At 36.2% G+C, this 21,900-nt stretch overlaps 1 pseudogene; it reads right to left on the reverse strand.

The window, feature by feature from the left end:
• The window catches only part of LOC138815581 (zinc finger protein 658B-like), a 37,058-nt pseudogene that overhangs the window by 4,108 nt on the left and 11,050 nt on the right, over positions 1-21,900 (reverse strand).

Genomic DNA, 21,900 nt, shown 5'->3' on the forward strand with positions numbered 1-21,900 from the left:
ATCGCATTTTTGACATTTCTAATTTTCTTTTTTCAAAACAATTTCCACAAAGAGAAAGAATTGCTAACTTTACCTTTACTGCCATACACAGTTCAGTGGGCATCTACAAGCATTTTTGATTCACAAGTCTAATACAAAGATCACCTAGTTCTCTGCCACACATGGGACTCAGGGGAACTAGGAATATTATTGGTCAGTACAGAGCAAGATGAATTTATCAATTTGGTTCTGGATCCAAGATCACTATGCAAGATGCCTTAACTCACCTGGTAAATTCTTGTCTGAGGCTTCTGCCATATATGGCTTTTCATCTTGCTCCAGCTTGATAATCAATTGAGGTTTAGGACCGGTGTGCCCTGTTAATAAGAGTGAAGAACTATTGCTCATGCTGTGTCAAAATTGTTGTAAGATTTCAGATATCCTGTTAACAAGGTTGGTCCCAAATCTTCTTTCATTTCTCCCTGGCTCCATGGTTGACTTTCCACGAGGCTTGATTTAATTTTGCAGGTTGTGTGACTTGAACGCAATTCTGTTTCTCAAGGTTAGCATTCTATTAGTTTGAGTCCTAACTCCACTTCCAGTTTAAGAGTGGTTATCTTGACATAAGAATCTCTTGGAGATTTCACTGGCAGTTTTTGCTTCAAACTGAAAGCCTCAGATTTCAGACTCCTAAGAATTACAGGCATGAACCACTGCATCTAGTACTAGGTTTGGATTATAAATAAGTACTCCCTCTAAACTAGTGATTTCCAGTACATATTTCCAATAGTGATAAATAGGTATGTATGTATGTATGTATGTATGTATGTATGTATTTTCTAGATTGAATATCCACCCACAATAATCATCTCAAGTTTGGGAAGACAGTCTTCTCTTTACGGAAGAAATTTTGGAATTTTTTAATTAATTTTTTAAAATATTTTGTGAACAAACTGTACAGAGGGGTTACAATGACATGGGCAAGATAATGAGTACATTTCTTATCATGCATTGCAGCCTCCTCCTTTGTTTACCCTTCACATACCTTCCGAGCCTCCCCCAGCGCCCCCAACCAATTCTCCCCCCGCACACCCCTCCCCCCCAAACCAAAGTTGAAAATTCGTTTTCGACATGAAAACTTGTACTTCTCATTGTTGCAATGGATCAACCTGTATCCTTAAACGACTTGTTTTTCCCCATCTCCTCCATAAATTATACCGACATCAAATATAGTGGAAACAGGGGTTATACTGTAGGGGACGGACATACAAAGCAACAAAGAAATAATCTTATAAATGCGTTAGAAACAAATGAATGAAAGAAAAAAAAACATTTAAATACATATCTATGGGTTCATTTTCTTAACATCACATTATCTGACCTTTTCTGCTTGACTCATACATATACTAGATATTGCAAGTAAGGGATACCATGGGACCTAAGTTTCTTTGGGCCTGGCTTACTTCACTTAATATAATGTTTTCCAAGCCTTTCCATTTCCTAAAAATTGGGCAATGTCATTCTTTCTGATGGAGGCATAGAATTCCATTGTGTATATATATCACATTTTCTTGATCCATTCATCTACTAAGGGGCAGCTGGTTGGTTCCATCTGGGTTGGTTCCATATCTTAGCTATGGTAAATAATGCTGCAATAAACTTAGTTGTACTGGTAGCTTTAGTGTGGTCTTGTTTGTAATCATTTGTTTACAAACATTTGTTTGTAAACAATCCCCCAAAAGTGGGATTGCTGGTTCATAGGGGAGCTCTATTTGAAGTCTTTTGAGGAACCTCCATACTGCTGTCCAAAGTGGTTGAACAAGTTTACACTCCCACCAACAATGAAGTAAGGTTCCCTTCTGTCCACATCCCCTCCAGCATCTGTTGTTGTTAGAGTTCTTGATTTTGCCATTCTAACTGGGATGAGGTGGTATCTCAATGTTGTTTTGATTTGCATTTCTTTTGTGGCAAGGGAGGTTGAGCATTTCTTCATGTGTCTATTGGCCATCCTTACTTCTTCTTCAGAGAAGTTTCTCTTCAAGTCTTTAGCCCACTTATTTATTGGGCAGTTGTTTCTTTGAGGATTTGTTGTTGGGGGATTTAATTTTTTGAGTTCCAAGTATATTTTAGATATGAGACCTTTGTCCATTGTATGGCTAGTGAAGATCTTCTTCCAATTCTTGGGTTTCTATTGATCTTGCTAGCTATGTCCTTTGCCATGCAGAAGCTCTACAACTTCATGCAATCCCATTTGTCCAACCTTTCTTTGATTTGTTGTGCTTCCGGTTCTCTATTAAGAAAATATCCGCCTGCTCCAAGGAGACCTAGGGTTTCTCCTATTCCATCCTGTAATGTTTTCAGAGTGTCTGCTTTGACTCCGAGGTCTTTGAGCCTTTTGGAGTTGATTCTGGTGCAGGGTGATATATAAGGATCTAGCTTTAGTTTTCTACAAGTAATTAACCAATTTTTCCAGCACCATTTATTGAAGAGGCTGTCTTCCTTCCATTCTATTATTTTAGCTCCCTTATCGAATATTAGTTGGCTATAGGTCTAGAGGTTCTTTCTGGGTTTTCAATTCTATTCCTTTGGTCCTGAGTTCTGTTCTTATGCCAGTACCAAGCTGTTTTGATTACTATGGCTTTATAGTAGAGTTTGAAATTTGGTATTGATATTCCTCCACCAATGTTCTTTCCATTGAGGAGCGTTTTTTCTATTTGGGTCTTTTATTGTTCCATGTGAATGTTTGGATTGCCTCTTCTATTTCCTTGCAGGATAAGGTTGGAATTTTGATAGGGATTCATCAAAGAAAGAGAACTATGAACCCATTTCTTTGATGAACATTGATGAAAACTTCTCACCAAAATTTTTGCCAATCGACTTCAACAATTCATCCAAAAAATTATAAAATACGATCAAACAGGATTCATTTCAGGGATGCAAAGCTGGTTCAATATACGCAAATTCAATTAATATTATTCATCACATAAACAGGAGCAAGGATAAGAACCACATGGTTATCTCAATAGACGCAGAAAAAGCATTCGACAAGATCCAACACCCCTTTATGATGAAGGTTTTGGAAAAATTAGGAATCCATGGAACATTCCTCAATACAATAAAGGCTGTTTATGACAAACCTATAGCCAGAATTATACTTAATGGTGAAAAACTAAAACCATTTCCTCTGAACTCAGGAACAAGACAAGGATGTCCACTCTCTCCACTTCTCTTCAATCTAGTATTAGAATGCCTAGCTACAGCAATAAGACAAGATGTAGACATAAAGGAGATCCAAATAGGGAAAGAAGAAATAAAACTCTCCCTCTTTGCAGATGACATGATCTTGTAGTTAAAGAATCCCATAGACTCCACTCCCAAATTACTCAAGCTGATTCAAACTTTGGCAAAGTAGCAGGGTATAAAATTAACCCCCCAAAATCAATGGCTTTTCAGTATTTCAACAATGAGAAAAGTGTGACTGAAAGGAAATCAACTCCATTTGTAATAGCCCCACAAAAAATAAAATACCTAGGAATAAACTTAACCAAAGAAGTGAAGGACCTCTATGATGAAAACTTTAAAATCTTGAAAAACGAAATCAAAACAGAACTTAGAAAATGGCAAAACCACCCATGCTCCTCGATTTAGAAGATTAACATCGTGAAAATGGCAATACTTCCCAAGGCTATCTACAAATTCAATGGGATACCTATAAGTTTGGAACTTTTGTCAAACTGCTTTTTTTAATTCTTGAACAACTCAAAATATGCAAGGACTGCAAGATTTTTTAAAAAGGGTCTTATTAATTTTCTTCATACAGAAATAACCAGACATTTCATGTAAAGAACAAAGGTCATTCTCAGGCTGAAGCACAGAGCTTCAGCAGAAGTAAAATGTGAAGGAAAATTGTTTTACTATAGAACTGCAAGAAAATGAACTTCCTACCTTGTGGGGTACTTTGTTAGGAACACAAAGAATTAACTTGCTGGATACACTTTTGCTAAGAACATTAAACTTTACAATATTATCATAGTAGTAGCATGAAAATAAAATTGCCTCAGAATGTACATAATCTACCTGAAGATTTCATTCCAAACAAATGACATTCCCACAGACTGGAATTTTACATCCAAATAGCATTGAAATTTCGATAAATATTCACATAGCTACTGAAAACAAATCATTTTCCTGGCACCAATGGTTCATGCCTATATTCCTTGCTACTCATTAGGCTGAGATCTGAGGATTGCCATACAAAGCCAGCCCTAGTAAGAAAGCTGTGAGATACTTATCTCCAAATTAACCACCAGAAAGCTTGAAGAGGAGCTGTTGCTCAAGTGATAGAGTGCTCACCTTGAACTGAAGAGCTGAGGCACTGCACCAACGCCCAGAGGTCAAGCCCCACTTAACTTTTCAAGTTAATGTGTTATTTTTGGCTCACCTAAGGACACCAGCATGCTATAGGTTTCTAGCATCACATCTCTATACAGGGTACTCTGAGAAATATTTAATTCCTGCCACTCCTCACAGCTAAATTCCACAGCCACATTATCAAATGACACCAGATTCTCTAAGGGCACATTCTATCAATTTATTATCCCTGAATCATGAGAACACCAAAGCTAGACTTTCATTCTTCTACATGTATGCTTTTGTATTACAGATTGTGGTTGGTACTTTCTGTGTTATGTATAAAATGAGAGAAAATATAATCAAAGTAGAAACATTTGCCTCCATATTAACTTGGTAATTACACATACAAAGTTTTTCTAATACATCATGCCCTACATTTTCAAAGATTTGTTTCTATGTTCCATTGAATTTGTACAACTCAAAATAAATAAAAATTAAAAAAACATACAAAGATACCATGAGCAAAAGTTAATGATGAAAAATACAAATAGTGATAATATGTAGGAAATAAGTATCAGCCCAAAATATATGACCACAGATACAGATCATTGATAATAACAGACTGATGATACATTATGATAATAAAAATTTATGCTGAAAATCAAAGTGTACAAAGACATGTTTAAAAGACCATGCAGTTTTAATACTTTAATCTACCATTACTATTGCAGAACTAATTGGCCTCTTACTAATTGATATAACAACCGGACAAAAAATCAGCACGAACACACAAATGGATTCCATTATGTTAAACTTAATGCTGTTTATAAAACACTATGGTGTTACATTTATCAAGACACATATTCCAAGATTAAAAGTAAATCTGAAGACAAATGGTGTAGAAATCAATATGAGAAATTAAAGTTCTGTTATAAATACATGAAAATTAAAAGATATACTTGTAGTATTCTATGAGTGAAATAAATACAGGGAAATTACAATGGATATCAAAAAAATGTATTCCTTCATTGTGATTTATAGAATATTACATGTAGCCTCTTTCTTACTTCACCTTTGAAATAAAAACAAATAATTTGGGGCTGGGAATACTGCTAAGTGTTAGTGTATTTGCCTATCTGCATAAAGCCCTAGGTTCCATTCCTCAGCACTGCATAAACAGAAAGATTAGGAAATGGCAATGTGGCTCAGGTGGTAGAGTTGTAGACTTGAGCAAATCAAGATCGGGAATGGTGCCTAAGAAGGGCCCAAATTCAAGCTCCAGGTTTGGCAAAAAAAAGGGTTTAAATATGTATGGTGTATTCACATGGACATTTTCAGAAGAGTGGGGGAAAGCCAGAGAACTAGAAGGAAATGGGGTAAAAAGAGGATCTGTGGAGGCCATTAGGCATTGATGAAAGTAAGCTATAAAAATCATGAGACAGGACGGAAGGGAAACATTGGGAGAGAGTGAGGGTATGAAAGGAAATGTACTCATTACCTGGCCCAAGAACTGGTAGTCTGCCCATACATCACCACAATAACAATAGATTCAATTAAATTTGAAACAATTTCTTCATGGAGTTGTGTGAGCATAAAGTTAGTGAAGAAAATGTACCACAGTTAGAAGAACAGCTACAATTATTAGAAATAAAATACGTCACTTATACTGGAGCTTAGCTTGAATATTAATTTTACATATGCTGTTAAAAATAATCTAATTTTATCATAGTATCCAATTAACTGTTAATGATAAATATTCAGGTAAGTAAAAACAAAACAAAACAAGTGCTTCTGGCTCAAGATGCTTATCGTACCCTAGCTACTAAGAAGGCTGGAAGCCAGACAACTGTGTAGACAACTCAAATTAAACAGCTAATCAACATATTGGAGGAGGTGTGGCTCAAGAGATAGTTCCAAAAAAGAAATTAAAGCACAGCTTAGGAAGTGGAAAAACCTACCATGCTCCCAGAATGGGAGGACCAACATCGTGAAAATGACAATACTTCCAAAGGCTATCTACAAATTCAATGCCATACCTATCAATAGTCCAACCTCATTCTTCAGTGAAATAGAAAAAGCAAGCCAGAAATTTATATGGAACAATAAAAGATCCCAGATAGCAAAAATGATCCATACCAGAAAGACAATGCTAGTAGAATATCACTACCAAATTTCAAACTGTACTACAAAGCCAATGTAATCAAAACATCTTGGTAATTGCACAAGGACAAACTTGAGGACCGAAGGAATAGGACTGAAGTCCCGGAAATGAACACACAGACCTGTATCCACTTAAACTTTGAGAAGGAAGCTAAAAAATAGAATGGAGGAAAGACAACTTCGTCAGTAAATGGTGGTGGAAAAAGTGGTTCATTACCTGTAGAAAACTAAAGCTATATCTGTATATATCACCCTGCACCAGTATCAACTCCAAATGGATGAAAAACCTCACATTCAAAGCAAACACCCTAAAAATCACTACAGAAAAGTATAGGAGAAACTCTAGGGCTCCTTGGCACCAGCCAAAATTTTATTAATAGAGACCCAGAAACACAACAAATCAAAGAAAGGTTGGACAAATGGGATTGCATGAAACCGCAGAGCGTCTGCATGGCAAAGGACATTGCTAACAAGATAAATACAAAGCCCACAGATTGGGAGAAGATCTTCAGTAGGCATAAAATGAACATGGGTTTCATATCTAAAATATATTTAGAACTCAAGAAATTAAATCCCCAACAACAAATCCTCAGAGAAACAACTGCCCAATAAATAAGTAGGCTAAAGACTTAACAAGAATCTAATCTGAAGAGGAAATAAGAACGGCCAAAAGACATATTTTAAAAAAATAGGCTCAACTAATAAATATGTTAGAAACAATTACAAGAAAGAAAATACATTTGAATCCTTAACGGGGTTCATTTCGCCTAAAATCAACTTATCTGACCGTTTCTGCTTGTCTCAGACGTATACTATTTATTGCATATAAGGGAAACCATGGGACTTATGTTTCTTTGGGCCTTGCTTACTTCACTTAGTATAATATTTTTTCCAAGTTTTTCTATTTCATAACAAATAGGGCAATGCCATACTAAAAATATACAAAAAAAACCGAAAAAGTTCAACTTCTCTAGACAAAAAGAAATGCAAATTAAGACAACCTTGAAATTCCACCTCACCCCAGATAGAATGGCTAGTCAAGAACACTAATATCAACAGATGCTGGAGGGGATGTGGACAGAAAAGGGAACACTACTGCATTGTTGGTGGGAGTGTAAACGTGTTCAACCACTTTGGAAAGTAATATCGAGGTTCCTCAAAAGACTCCACATAGTGCTCCCCTATGACCCAGCAACCCCACTTTAGGGTATTTACCCAAACATCACAAACAAGAGTATATTAAAGCTACCAGCACACCTATGTTTATTGCAGCTTTATTTACCATAGCTAAGATATGGAACCAACCCCAATGCCCCTCAGTAGATGAGTGAATCAAGAAAATATGGTATTTACATATATATGCATATATATATAATATTTATACATATATGTGTATATATATACACACACACACATACACACACTCACACAATGCTTTTCTATGCCTCCATCAGAAATAAAGGCATCACCCCATTTATTAGGAAATGGAAAGACTTGGAAAAACTTGTATTAAGTGAAGTACACCAGGCCTAAAGAAACATAGGTCCCATGGTCTCCCTTATTTGAAATAACTAGTACATGTCTAGGGCAAGCAGAAATGGTCAAAAGCTATGTACATATGACCATATAAGATGATATGAAGCGAAATGAGCCCTAAGACTGGAACCCAAGTGGTTTTTCTTTTTCTTGGTATTGTTTTTCAATGCAATTATAATGTACTATGTGATTTTTTTTGTTCCTTTGGTATATTCTTCCCCCAAGGTATAACCCTGTTTTCACTGTATTTGTTTGTGGTGCCCTAGATCTTTTATATACATTTTTCTAATTTGGGGATAGGACGCAAAAAAAAAAAAATGCTTAAATAGGGATACAAGCTGACCCATTGTAACAATGAGATGTACAATACACTAGGTTGAAAATGACTTTACCATTTGTGTGAGGGAGGGTGGGAGGAGTTGCAGAAGTGAAGAGGAAAGAAATTGTAGGGGGAAAACAATGGAGGAAGTAACAATGCTCCATAGGAAATGCACTCATGTAACTGTAACCCCTCTGTTCACTATTTTACAATAAAAAAAGATATTTTTTAAAAAGAAGTAGTGCAAACAGTGAAGGAGGAAGCTGATTGACTGTGAGGCCTGTGAGTTCCTGTTCCAATACTAGCACAAGAAAGGCACAGTGGAGGCTGAGGTAGGTATATCCCATTAGATTTGAATTTAGACACCAAATATGGAAACACAGCAAATCCTCATCTCAGACATAAAGAGAAAAGCAACTGATTGGGTAAGAAAAATGTCATTTCCATGAGCCATGTCAGCAAAGGAAAATTGATTAGTAAAACAAACAACTTCCCAGATACATCATTTGAAAAAAGGTGAGAGAGAGATGGAGAGAATGGGGACTGAAAGAGAAGAAGACACAGGGAGGAAAATATACAAAAAGTGAGACAAAGAGTGAAATGATGAAATCTTATGAGTAGGAAACAGAATGAAGAGAGTAAATAGAGAAAAAATCTTGCGAGGACACCTTAGGAAAAATACAGAGGGCTTTCTAGGAAGACCACACACTATATCATCAAATATTATCAGGTTTTATATGGAGAGTAATTTAATTACATATATCTTACTAAGTAATCTCTAATATTTGAAGTCGTGTGTGTCACCACACTATTTCAGAAACTCCAGTAAAACTTCTTTAACATAATTCAACATTACTCATGAGGAAATGATCTCTGACAAGTTGTCAGCAAATGTCCACTTTACATGACAAGTGACCCCTTCAATGGCATTGAATTACAAAACAAGTGTGACTACTTTATCTCACATCAGAAAACTGGAGGCAAATCTGCCCTCAACTAAGACATACTGTAACAATTTATAATCTACAAATTCTAAAAAACTTCTTCACCTCATTTAGGAGTAAGTTCTTGAAGCTGAATCTATTTTTTTTTTGTTTTTAAATCTTGGATAAACTTAGTTTCCTAAATGGAATGTAAAAATTGAGATATAAAAAGTAACTCACCAGAGATCCTCTCATTCTTTCTTGCTGTTGACTATGAAGAGAAGATTCTGATGCATGGCTTAGAGAAAAGGCAATTGACATAGTCAGGAAAGAACCTGTGTGATTATGTCCGAGATTTTCCTGCTCAAAACATTATACATGGAATGAAAAAAGCACAAAGTCTTCTTATGGGAGAAAAATCTTCGATGTCTCCAGTAGAGTATTAAATGCTCCGCTGAAGATGACTCCACAATCCATTAGTTGGTAGACAGTATTCTAGGTTAATATACATGCAGAATTCATAAAAACTAAGGTTCCTAAAAATAATTGAATATTAAAACAAAAATCCACCACTTTAATACCACTAGTTATTAAGGAAATACGTTGCATGAATTATTTTTCTATTCATTAAAATGGATCCTAAGACTCCATTGAGCTTTTGGACTCTTATTCATTTATATATTTAAACTCCATGGAGAGAATATAGGTTATAACTCAATACTATCTCACCCAAAATTATACAGGGAAATGTATAATACTTATTACTTTTATTATAATATTTCAGTAATGGTTTTCAAATGGCACATTTCCCTGCATCCAAATACTTGAAGCACCCTTGAGCAATAACTTGAAATTTGTCATTTAACCTGCTTAACATAATCAGTAAAGATTATGTAAATACAGGTTTGAGAATTCCCAAATGCTCATATTCCTAAACAATTCTATGAAGAATTGTGGCCATCCTCCATGAGATAAAGGGCTTAATAAAGATGAAACATGAAATATTAGTCATAGGAGTGACAGAACACCAACCACCCAATCACAGCCAAAGAACCAGAAGATTAAAATCTTATGTTGCACAAATAATACTAACACAAAATTCTAAGCTGAGGACACCCTAAAATGCAGACTTATAAAAATAAAAAATAATTTAAATATCCATATGCTTTTCTTATATTTATTGTTTAGATTATACACAGGAATGCTACTATCCAGAGGTTTTTTTCTTATTTTTTTTTACACAACTACGTGGAATAGAAATCTTAATATAAAATAACATAAACTTTACAGTGATATGTACGAAATATGAAAATCTACTCTGTAAATTTCAGTTCGGTTGTTTGTGCTAAGAAACAATATGAATTACTTAAAAGCAACATTTGTACATTCATTTTGGATTGTTCCACAAGAATGATTTCATACTTTTAAAAAGTTACAAAGAAATTTCTGTAGGCTAATTATCCATATTCCAATACTCAAAATCAAAAGTGTTGTAGATTTCAGGGTGGGATATTTTCTTTTTGTTTTGGGATTTAGAGTATCCTCCTTAAATTTAAAGTTTTCTATTCCATATTATTTTTTTACAAACATAATCTATATTTAATAGAGTTTATTGTGTAACTGGGCTCTGGTGGCTCATGGTTGTAATCTTAGCTAATCAGAAGGCTGAGATCTGAGCAACACAGATTGAAGCCAGCTGGGGCAGGAAAGTGTAAGAGACTCTAATCTCCAATAAACTACTAAAATACCTAGAAGTGGAGATGTGGTTTAAGTGGTAGAACATTAGGCTGGAACAAAAGAAGCTCAGGGTCAATGTCCAGTGCTTGAGTCCAAGAACCAGGTCTAGCACACAAAAAAGAGCATTTTATTTTATTGTATTTAAATTCTATTGAACAATTTCTTTGGAATACAGATTTAGGCAGTCTCTCATTTTAAATGATGTAAATTAGGCTCATTTATCTAGTGGAAAAATTGTAACATGTCAAGAACAGATAAGATAGAGAATATCCATGCTAGTAACATTTTAAGCTAAGAAACTCCGTAGGAAGTGCAAAGGATAAAAAGGGATCAACATGTTTCACTAACATCTTTTAAAGGAATGTTCAAGCTTTATTGACTTCAATTTCCATGAAGAATTTCTTAAGTGAAATAATAGTTTTTCGAGCAGATTGAGACAAAATAGAGAACATTACCTAAAACCAAGAAATTCTGAAAAACCAAAACTGATTAGGAAGCATAGAATTTACAGTTAATGCTATCCAATGTCATATGGGCAGATTTTCCACTCCTCAAAGGAGAAAAAAAACACTTTTGTTTTTGAGATGAGGAGAGAATGCGAAATATGGGAGGTGTTTGGTGGTTACATTAGTATTTTTGTTGTTATGATAAACTTTGCAATTTAACTCGGTAAAAGCCTATTACCTGCCAAAAGTGACTAAGGAACAATTTTCTAATAATGTACAATTTTCTTAGAGGAGATTCAAACTCAAAAAAATGATTTACATGAAAAATAATAGAGAAAGTAGTTGAAAAGTCCATTCAAAAATGTTTTATTCCACTCAAATGAACTTAATACATGTGTTCTTTACAATTATGCTTGGATTGTTCATGAAAATTTCAAAAGATATTAAACAAAGCAGGCCATCATCTTATTTCCCTGTTAACTAGTTTTTTTATTTTGCAACACATGTGTTTGAGGCACATAGCAAAAAAGAAAAAAATCACAGAAGGAAAAAGAATCTAAAAACAAGTTAAATACATAGAGTTTTTTTATTGTGAAAATACTGTACAGAGGGGTTCAATTACATGGGCAAGATAATGAGTACATTTCTTATCAAGCATTGTAGCCTCCTCTTTTGTTTCCCCTTCCTATTCCTTCCCATCCTCCTCCCAGCCCCCCAACCCAATCCTGCTCCCTCCCACCAAAGTTGTAAAGTTCATTTTTCCACATAACATCTTCCACATAACCGCTCATTGTTGCAATGTATCCACCTGTATCCCTATTTAAACAATTTTTTTCCCTTCCCCTCCACAAATTATACCAACCTCAAATACAGTGAAAGCAGGGGATATACTATGGGGTAGGGACATACAAAGCAACAAAGAAATGATCTTTTAAATGTGTTAGAAACAATCATCTGAAAGAAAAAAAAAACATTTGAATACATATCTTAGGGTTCATTTCCCTAACAACAACTTATCTGACCTTTTCTGCTTGACTCAGACATATACTAGTTATTGCAAATAAGGGAAACGATGGGACCTAAGTTTCTTTGGGCTTAATATAATTTTTAATATAATAACTGAACATAATTTTTTCCAAGTCTTTTCATTTCCTAAACATAGGGTTTCTTTGTTTATGGCTTTGCTGAATATACATGAATTGTCAATACCAAGCAGTTCATTTTTACTACACCTTTACTTTTACATCAGTTCTTAGGTTGTCTAAAACATTGAAATACAAATAAAACGTGTAGCAAAAATAATTTGAGCAAACAGCAGGTAATTTCACAAATAATGGAATGTGAACCATTTCTGCCCTTAATTGGGTTACAACTTTGTCTGAAAGAACACTTCTGGTGCTGTAGTCAAATGTGTGCTCACTGAAATAGATTCTTCCACAGAAATACATGATTGCACCTTGGAATAGCCATGGAATATTTGAGCCACAGCCCTACAAGTGCTCCAAAACTTTATAATACCCACAATAACCACACCTTGACTGGAACCAATTTCCCTCTTAATCTCCACCAGGACAAATCAATATGTAGGAAGATTTCTTCGCTTAGACATGGAATCAGTTTCAACACTGGCTCTTGTGAAGTCACCATGAACCAAAGCACATGCCAAACATTTATACCTTGTTTAAAAATTCCACATCATCATACTGGCCATCTCATGATGAAAACGGATAACTCACTAAATGTTAACGGGCTTTACTCTTCTAATATGAAACAAACTAACAGAAAACACATGGGAAATACAGAAATTAAAATAGAAGTAACATAACCCACATAAAGTATAAAGTTCAGCAATGATTTCATCAAAAGCTGTCTTTTCAAGAAAAGAAACTTCCTCTGTGGAGTTCAGAATCTCATAATTGAACACTGAGAATTTAGGGGCCAGACACAATCTGATAGGATGCATTGGTTGCATTTCCTTTTTGCTGACTTAAAAAACTTCTTGGTATGCTTGGTGTGCCTGATTCACAATTCATGTCATTACCAGCAGCAACCTCAGCCATGATGTGATAGAAGTTTTTCTTTATTTTCAAATAGAAAACTTTTCTCTTTGCTTGTGGAGCACTAGGGGTCAAGAACTTTTCCAAAAGAGATAGTATATCATTGCAGATATCTCTTAGCTTGTTCTCAATTCTTCCTGTGTTCTCACACGATTTGCTGCTTTTTCTCAGAACTTTCTGTCTTTTGCTCAATACTTGAAACTACACTCCAAGATGACCTATGGGTTCCAATAAGCAGCTGAGAGAAGATTCCTTTCCTCATTAGGTAATTCAGCTTCTTGCTCCTTTCCAGACTTGATGCAGGCTGCCATATCACCATATTGCTCAGCTTGCTTGGCCACTTTGGCCCTATGGCACCATCTCATTTCTATCCATGACTGCATGTCCTGTGTCCTGAATAGGTGGTGGAGGAAAGACAGGGGGTCATTGGTCTCTGGACGATGGCAGAAGCAGCGGTGAGGCTGAGATTTTGTCCCTGGATCTCACAGCTCACAGGCTCCAGCCCCTCTGCAGCCCCATTGGGCTTCTTCACATTCAATTTTATTGTTATTCCATGTGACGAATATCCGTAATTCTCCCTGAAAATTTCAAAATTAAAGTACATTTTGCTTGCTGCTCATTTTTTGTCATGTTAAAATGATTTCATATGCAGCATTATAGTAACGTGTGATTGTGGGTTTTATTTTTTGAAACAATATGGCCTATGGCAGTGTGTATGGTGCCAGGTGTTCAATGTGCACAATCTAGGATGACCTCGCACCATGATGATATGATGAGCAAAACCTTGCCTTCTACTCCAAGTGTCACTCAGAGTCAAGAGTTTCACAATTTTGAACAGTTGGGACATGATCAAGTTTCTGTCTAAATTCCTGAGAAATGGGAAAAAGGAGCTATTGGTATGGAGCTATCTTCATACAGAGTTTCTGAATGCTACTTTTACACATGAGACTGCTCAATGTTACTTGATATATATTCCTCATCTTTTAAAAAATTCTGCAATATTTTACTGTTGTTTAAATGTGCAAGAAAATTCCATTAAATTACTTTTTTTTTATTTAAGTTCTGAGATAAAACCACTTTTTAAAACATCTTTCTAGGGCTTGGAATGTGGTTCATTGGTAGAGTGCTTGTCTTGCATGCATGAGGCCATGGGTTTGACTCAGCATCACATGAACAGAAAAAGCCAGAAGCAGTACTGTGGAACAAATAGTAGAGCATGAGCCTTGAGATGAACAGCTGAAGGACAACACCCAGGCCCAGAGTTCATGCCCCACGATCTACAAAAATATATATGCATATTTTTAAATTTAAAATATCAAGACACATTTAATAAAAAGCAAAGTTGCTGTTCAGACAAAAATTGCTGTTATCAGCCAAGAGAGAAATAAGCCAGGAAGGTTTGATTACCAGAGGAGACATACCATGGTACCTGGCTCCTGTCATCCTGGAGGTGGGAGGTAAGACTTTTTCCACTTTAGGATTACAGTAGCCAGAGGAGGTTGCAGAGATATTTAAAGGTACCAGAGTCAACAGGTGTCATGGGTTCTTTTGGCTACTTCCTGCTGGGGAGGTGAAGGAGTCACTGGAGCTGGGGATATTAGGGTCCAGCAGGGCAATGTAAATGATGTCTCCAGTTGCCTGTAGTATTAGGATAGCCATGACTTGCTCCCAGGTGGTGTCCTGGGTTGGGACTGTTAACCTGTTAAAGGAGACTTTTGGATAGATCAGGCAAAAAGATGACAAGGTACCAAGGTCAGTTAACATGAATGGCATAGGATAACACACATTAGCCATGGGCCAGAAAAGTAATATTTGAAGCATAAGCCCCTACTAAGGGAAGTAGGGAGAAAGGGGGTGTCTAGTGTCTTTAGGACAACTAGGTAAGGGAGAAGAAAATGCACTAGTTGAGAATACCAGTCAGAGGCTACTATAAATACAAATAGCAAGTAACAAAAACAAGACTGGAACTTTCTGTCCAGATAGAAGATAGGCAGGTATGGACATTTAGGTGGGCAAGCAACTGTTTCTCTTGTTCTTCCAGTTCTGATTAATTTTGAAAAGGCAAGCATAAAGTGACTCCATTTAGGATGTCATCTCCTCTTATTGCTCTCCATGGTTTTCCATTGTCAGGACTAATTTTGTCCTAGATGGTGCAGGGCGGGGGTAGTGGAAGGGGGTGTCTTAGAGTCTGTTGCTCGGAGAGCTTCTCCTACTTGGCATTGTCTGGTTTGAACTCAAGGTCTGGGCACTCTCCCTGAGCACTTCTGCAAGGCTAGTACTCTACCACCTAAGAGAGTTGCTTGGAGGTGAGATTCTTTTGAGCCATGCCTCCAGACTGGCACATGGCTGATTAGCTGGGAAATTGAGTTTTAGAGAGATTCTTTGTGTTCAGGATGGCTTTGAACTGTGGCAAAAGGAATCTTTGTCACAAAAGCCCTTTTTATTTCCAATAAAAGCAACAAGGAAATCAACGAGATTGAGGTTACCTATAACTTGTAAACAATTGACTAACAATTATTTGCCAGGGTTTTGTAGTAAATCCCAGTAGATGTTTATAAACTCCATCTGATTGGCATTCTAAGTACCACCCCTTGCATCTGGGCAGCCTGTTTAAAGTCACTTATATACAACATTTAACCTTTAACAGATGTACAGACACTTTTTTAGGCTCTAGCATCATATCTTTTTTAACATTTTGGTTTGTAAAAATTTTTTCTGGTTGGATGAGGAGCCTGATCTGTAATGGTTGCAGCAATGTCTGCCTCTGTAGGCAGTTAGATCTAAATGGGGACCTAATCTCAAGTCCACACAACTTTCTTTCCTTAGCAGATGAATTAATGTGGATGGGCCAGCTCAAAACTCACTGCCAATTGGGACTTTGAGCTGATACAGGTGGGTTGGGATTTAAATTATCCCTCATATTTTACATCTTTAGCTTTCACTACACACTATCATAGATGACTGGGAAGTCCATGCTGAGTTAGCCAGACATGGGCATTAAGCATGCCTACAAACTCTCTTCTCATGACCTCTGTACTCTGTTCAAGCTTTGAAGAGACAAGCACAAGTGACTTCAGGATCTGATACCATCTCTGCCATCCAATGAGCAGTGGCTTACTGCCTCTGCATATTCCAACATTTTCAGGGTTCCAGGAATGCCTTTGTCTATGCTGGAATAAATGCATCTTTGACAGTTTCCTTGGTCGGTTGGTGGACTTGAACTCAGGGTTTGAGCATTGTCCCTCAAATCTCCAGATCAAGGCTAGTACTTTGCCACTTTGAACTCCAAACCAACTCGGCTTTTGAACACTCTGCTAGCAGATTAAAGATGACAATCTCACAGGGACCTTTCTCTGCCCAGCCTAGCTTGACACCAGTGTTCAGATTAATGAATCTTTACTTGTGGGCATATTTACTCCAACTAAAAGCTGAAAGATGGTCATTGGAAGTGGATTTATAAGCATGGTCTTACCTTGAACTTATTAATGGCCAAAATTCCATGTGACAAACTTGTCCTATGTCCTTTACTGTGGGCCTTTTGGAAACTATTACAAAAATCCTATCATGGCAAACTAGGTTGAACAATAATTTGGTTATCCTAATTTATCTTTTCTACTTTGAAATAAACTTTAGGATAATTTTCCCTTTTAAACTTTTCTTTGTCTGGGAGCCCTGCCACTACCCACAACTTACCAAATTTTTCACAAAGGGTAGGCCATTTTTAATTCCTTTTTTAAAGTAAGTTTAATTTGCTTTTAAATGCTTCATTGAAACACTGGGCAACAGCCTTTACCTCTTGGCTTAAAGTTTAAACATAGTCTATGTACCTATGTATGCATTAGACAGCCACAAGGATCATTTTTACCTGTATTTTACCCTGCAAAATATCTAGCAGATTCCTGTTTTTGCTTATCTCTGTAAGTATTCTCCAAGTTCTTGTTCCTCATTTTTTGAAAGTCTAGCTTTTTAAAATTGCTACACAATTAAATTTAGCAAAACCATAACTTAATTGTGATTTTTTTACACCCATCTTCATGGAACTGGAAAAAGCAATATTAGTGAGAAATTCACTTTCAGCCTCCATAACAGTGAGAAAACACAGGCTCTCCACATTATCCACACTAGTGTTTTAATTATAACTCACTCAGAACAACATCATAATGGACTAAAAGTGAATCAGTCACAATTGATGCATCATCAATAATTAATTAAATATAAAAAGAAAGTACTAAAGTCATTTTTGGGTTACTCATACAAAGCCAAATGCTTATGAATCATGTTTTCATTTCCCCACCGAAGAAAATAGAAATGGAGCTGTGATTCAAGTGGTACTTGAGTAAAAGTACTTAACAGAGTGGCTAGGCTTTGAGTTCAAGCTATAAGACATCTACCCACACAAAAAGAAAATGTATTCCCAAATACGTGCTCTTTCATATTTTCTGAATGTTTCATGAACATGGGGATGAAAGATGATGAGAGAGATTTTAATCCTGTACACATTATGTAATCAATCAGGAGTGTTATCTTCCAACAGATATTCCATTCAAAAACTGAAATGGAATAGTAATAATGCTATAATGTATGGACCACACATATAATGGAAGACTTTTGGGGGAGCAGTAGAGAAGTCAGTGCTCTCATGTCCTTGGCTTCAAGCATGATAGTCTTTCCCCATCTATCACTACCAAACCACTTTTGATGATCTCAGTCAAATATCAAAGGTCCAGAGCTCTTATTTCTGAGAAGAGTTTATTAAATTTCCCCCAACAGCCATTCCTTAATATAAAAGACACAAATCAACAACTTCACTATCTTAATTATTTGTCAAGCCTGGAAGTAATTTATACCTATCACTTTTGTCCAATCTTTGAAGGTGAAAGTACATCATCCCTACACAATACATTGAAAGGATGAGAAATATTGGCTCAGTGGGTGGTTTTCCATTACACCTAGTTTAATTCTGCAATAAAGGGTTGCTGTATAAATCCCAGAGGTTTCTGTCAAAGGTTTTCCTACATTGGGTTTCATTTTCTGTGAGTGTTCCAATGCTGACTGAAGGGTGATTTCTGCTTGAAAGACATCCTCTAATTTTCACTAGACACTCTGTCATGTTGCCAGGTCTCTGAAACTGTAGAGACATGACTTCTGAATAAATAGTTGTCTACATTTATTATATTCACTTTTTATCTCCTGTTTATATTTTTGGATGCACTGAGGACTGACTTCACAGTAAAAGTCAATGCATATTTCTTATATTTGATAGTTTCTTTTCTCCTATGAGAGTCATTTCTCTGATGAACACTGAGGTATGACTTCAAAGTAAGATTTTCTACATTGATATTATCCATAAGTTTTCATTCTTGTGTGAGCTCTATAAACACTCATTCATGCATGACTTCCTACTGAAGGACTTTTTTGATACTGTTACATTCATAAAGTTTCTCTCCTGTGTGTTTGCTGATGAAAATTTAAGTATGATTTCTTCTTGAAAAAAATTCCACATATTTTATTCATAAGATTTTTCTCTGTGTGCATTCAAGGTTGAACACTGAGGTATTCCTTCTATGTGAAAGACTGCACATTTGCTATAATCACAAGTCTTATATCCTGTTTGGGTTCTCTGATACAAGCTGATTTTTCTTCCAGGTGAAAGATTTTCCGTATTTACCAAATTCCTAAGTTTTCTCATCTTTGTGTATTCTTTTATGCCTGCTGATCTGTGAACTCCATATGAAGGACTTGCCACACTTGTTACATTCATATGGTTTCTCTCCTGTGTGTGTTCTCTGATGGACAGTAAGGTGTGACTTACATAGAAAATACTTTCCACATTTGGTACATTCATAAGGTTTCTCTCCTGTGTGTGTACTCTGATGAATAGTAAGGTCTGATTTCTGGGTAAAAGTCTTTGCACACACATTACATTTTTAAGTTTTCTCTCCTGTGTGTGTTCTCTGATGATGACAAAGGTGTGTCCTCTGAGGAAAACACTTTCCACATTTGTTATGTTCATAAGGTTTTTCTCCTGTGTGTATTCTCTGATGGACAGTAAGGTGTAACTTACGTCTGATATACTTTCCAAATTTGTTACATTCATAAGGTTTCTCTCCTGTGTGTGTTCTCTGATGGGCAGTAAGTTGTAACTTCTATCTGTAATACTTTCTACATTTTTTACATTCATAAAATTTCTCTCCTGTGTGGGTTCTCTGATGGACACTAAGCTTTGACTTACATCTGAAATACTTTCCATATTCATTATATTCATAAGGTTTCTGTTCTGTGTCAGTTCTCTGGTGCTTTCTGGGTCCTAACTTCAGAGTGGAAATTTTCCTACATTCTTCATATTCATAGAGTTTCTCTTCTTGTGGTGTTTTAGGTTGGCAAGTCAGTTCTGACTTCTTAGAGATATATTTTGCACATTGGTTAAACTCATCAGGCTCCTCTGGATATTTCCTCTGAGGTTTTGTAAGGTGTAAATCCTTACTGATTGAACGCTCAATTCACTACATGTATGAGGATTCTTTCCTGTGTGTCTTTTCTGATTCATAGTTTCTGTAGACCTTAAGTGGAATGTTTTTCCGCATATAGTGCTCTCAGGTGTTTTCCTCCCTCCCTGACAAATTTCTTGGGCAAGGAGTGAAGACTTAACATATTCTTCTCTATATTCATTATGGTTATAAGCAGGATCTCTGACACAAACCTAATTATGTGGAAAGAACATGGTCTCTGAGTTTAAAATCTTCCCTACTCCATATTCAAAATACTGACGCTTATTTGGACCCTCATAATTTTGACTAAAAGGCTCCAAATATCTAAGGGATTGTTTATCTATAGGTGACAGAACAGGCGTATATGCAGCAGGCATCTCACCAGACTCGCAATAGGGGAAAATGTTCTGATGTTGAATGAACTCTACAGTCCTCACCCTTAAGGAGTTCTCGTCATTCCTATTCAGCTCTGGCTTCTGTTTTGAGGCCAAGTTAGAAGTTGTTAGTAATCCCACTCTTTGCTCCACTCTGTTACTATCCATGACAGCCACTTCACACACACACATTCATCTGAACCTTCCTGGTACGTTTTAATCAAATCCTCCATTTCTTGAACATCTAAAATGAGTCATGAAAAAAAGACAAAAACATAAATCAAATCCTTAATGTAAAGGTAAAGACATATTTCCCATACTGTTAGAGATTTTAAGATATTCAAATAGGTTTTGATTTATAGAGAGATACATTTTGTTCTCCATAATGTATTGATTAAGAAACCAATACTAATATTTTATGATGGAAAATGCTTTTTCTGTTTCAGTTTTCTCATCTTTTTCATATCAGAGGAATTATTTACACAAATTTCTAAACTATTTAGTGATAGCATGTTAAGCTACATACTGTCGTATTTAGTATTTTTGTTTTTTTCTGAAATACTGTTTTGTTTTTTTAGGGTTATAATTGCTTTTTGTTTTTCGCGCGGGAGGGTTCCGGTTGTGGGTCCTGAACTCTGGGCCTGGGCGCTGTTCTTTAGCTCTTCAGCTCAAGGCTAGCGCGCTACCACTTGAGCCATAGCACCACTTTTGGCTTTTTTTTTTCTGCTTATGTGGTGCTGAGGAATCGAACCCAGGGCCTCATGCATGCAAGGCAAGCGCTCTACCACTGAGCCAACTTCCCAACTACTCTACTTCTCAAACATTAGGAGAAGGGTATTTTCTAATTTTGGAGATTGTACCTTTTTTTTACACAAGCCTTTTGCCATTCACCTGAGGGTAAGGTTTTATACACCATCTCTTCAGTTCTAACTTACCACAATGAATTATTTTAAGTATCTTAGTAATTTTAAAATTTGTTTCTCTCCTTTTTAGACAATGTTTCATCAAAATTTATTCCTGCCCCTCAAACCTATGGAAGCCCAAAGATTCTCCAGCTCACCACCTAGTTAATCATTCTCTCTAGACTAAAACTTTGATTCTGTATCCCGGCCTCTCCACACCTTATCCTTATCAGAGGATAGCAGTCTTGGCCTACTCATATCCTATATCTGCCTTGTCCTAGTTTCAAAGAAAATGAAATCTCATCTTTGACATTTCTAATTTTCTTTTTTTGTCAGAACAATTTGCACACAGAGAAAGAATTGCTAAATTTAACTTTATGGCCACACACAGTTCAGTATGTATCTGCATGCATTTTTGATTCACAAATCCAACACAAAGAATCACCAAGTTCTCTGCAACACATGGGACTCGGGGGAATTAGGAATATTATTGGTCAGTACAGAGCAAGATGAATTTACCAACTCAGTTCTGGATCCAAGATCACTATGCAAGATGCTTTAACTCACCTGTGAAATTATTTTTTTTTATTGTGAAAATACTGTACAGAGGTGCTACAATTCATGGG

Source organism: Dipodomys merriami, unplaced genomic scaffold (assembly GCF_024711535.1).
Source record: "Dipodomys merriami isolate MVZ:Mamm:240054 unplaced genomic scaffold, mDipMer1.0.p SCAF_651, whole genome shotgun sequence".
Lineage (NCBI taxonomy): Eukaryota > Metazoa > Chordata > Mammalia > Rodentia > Heteromyidae > Dipodomys > Dipodomys merriami.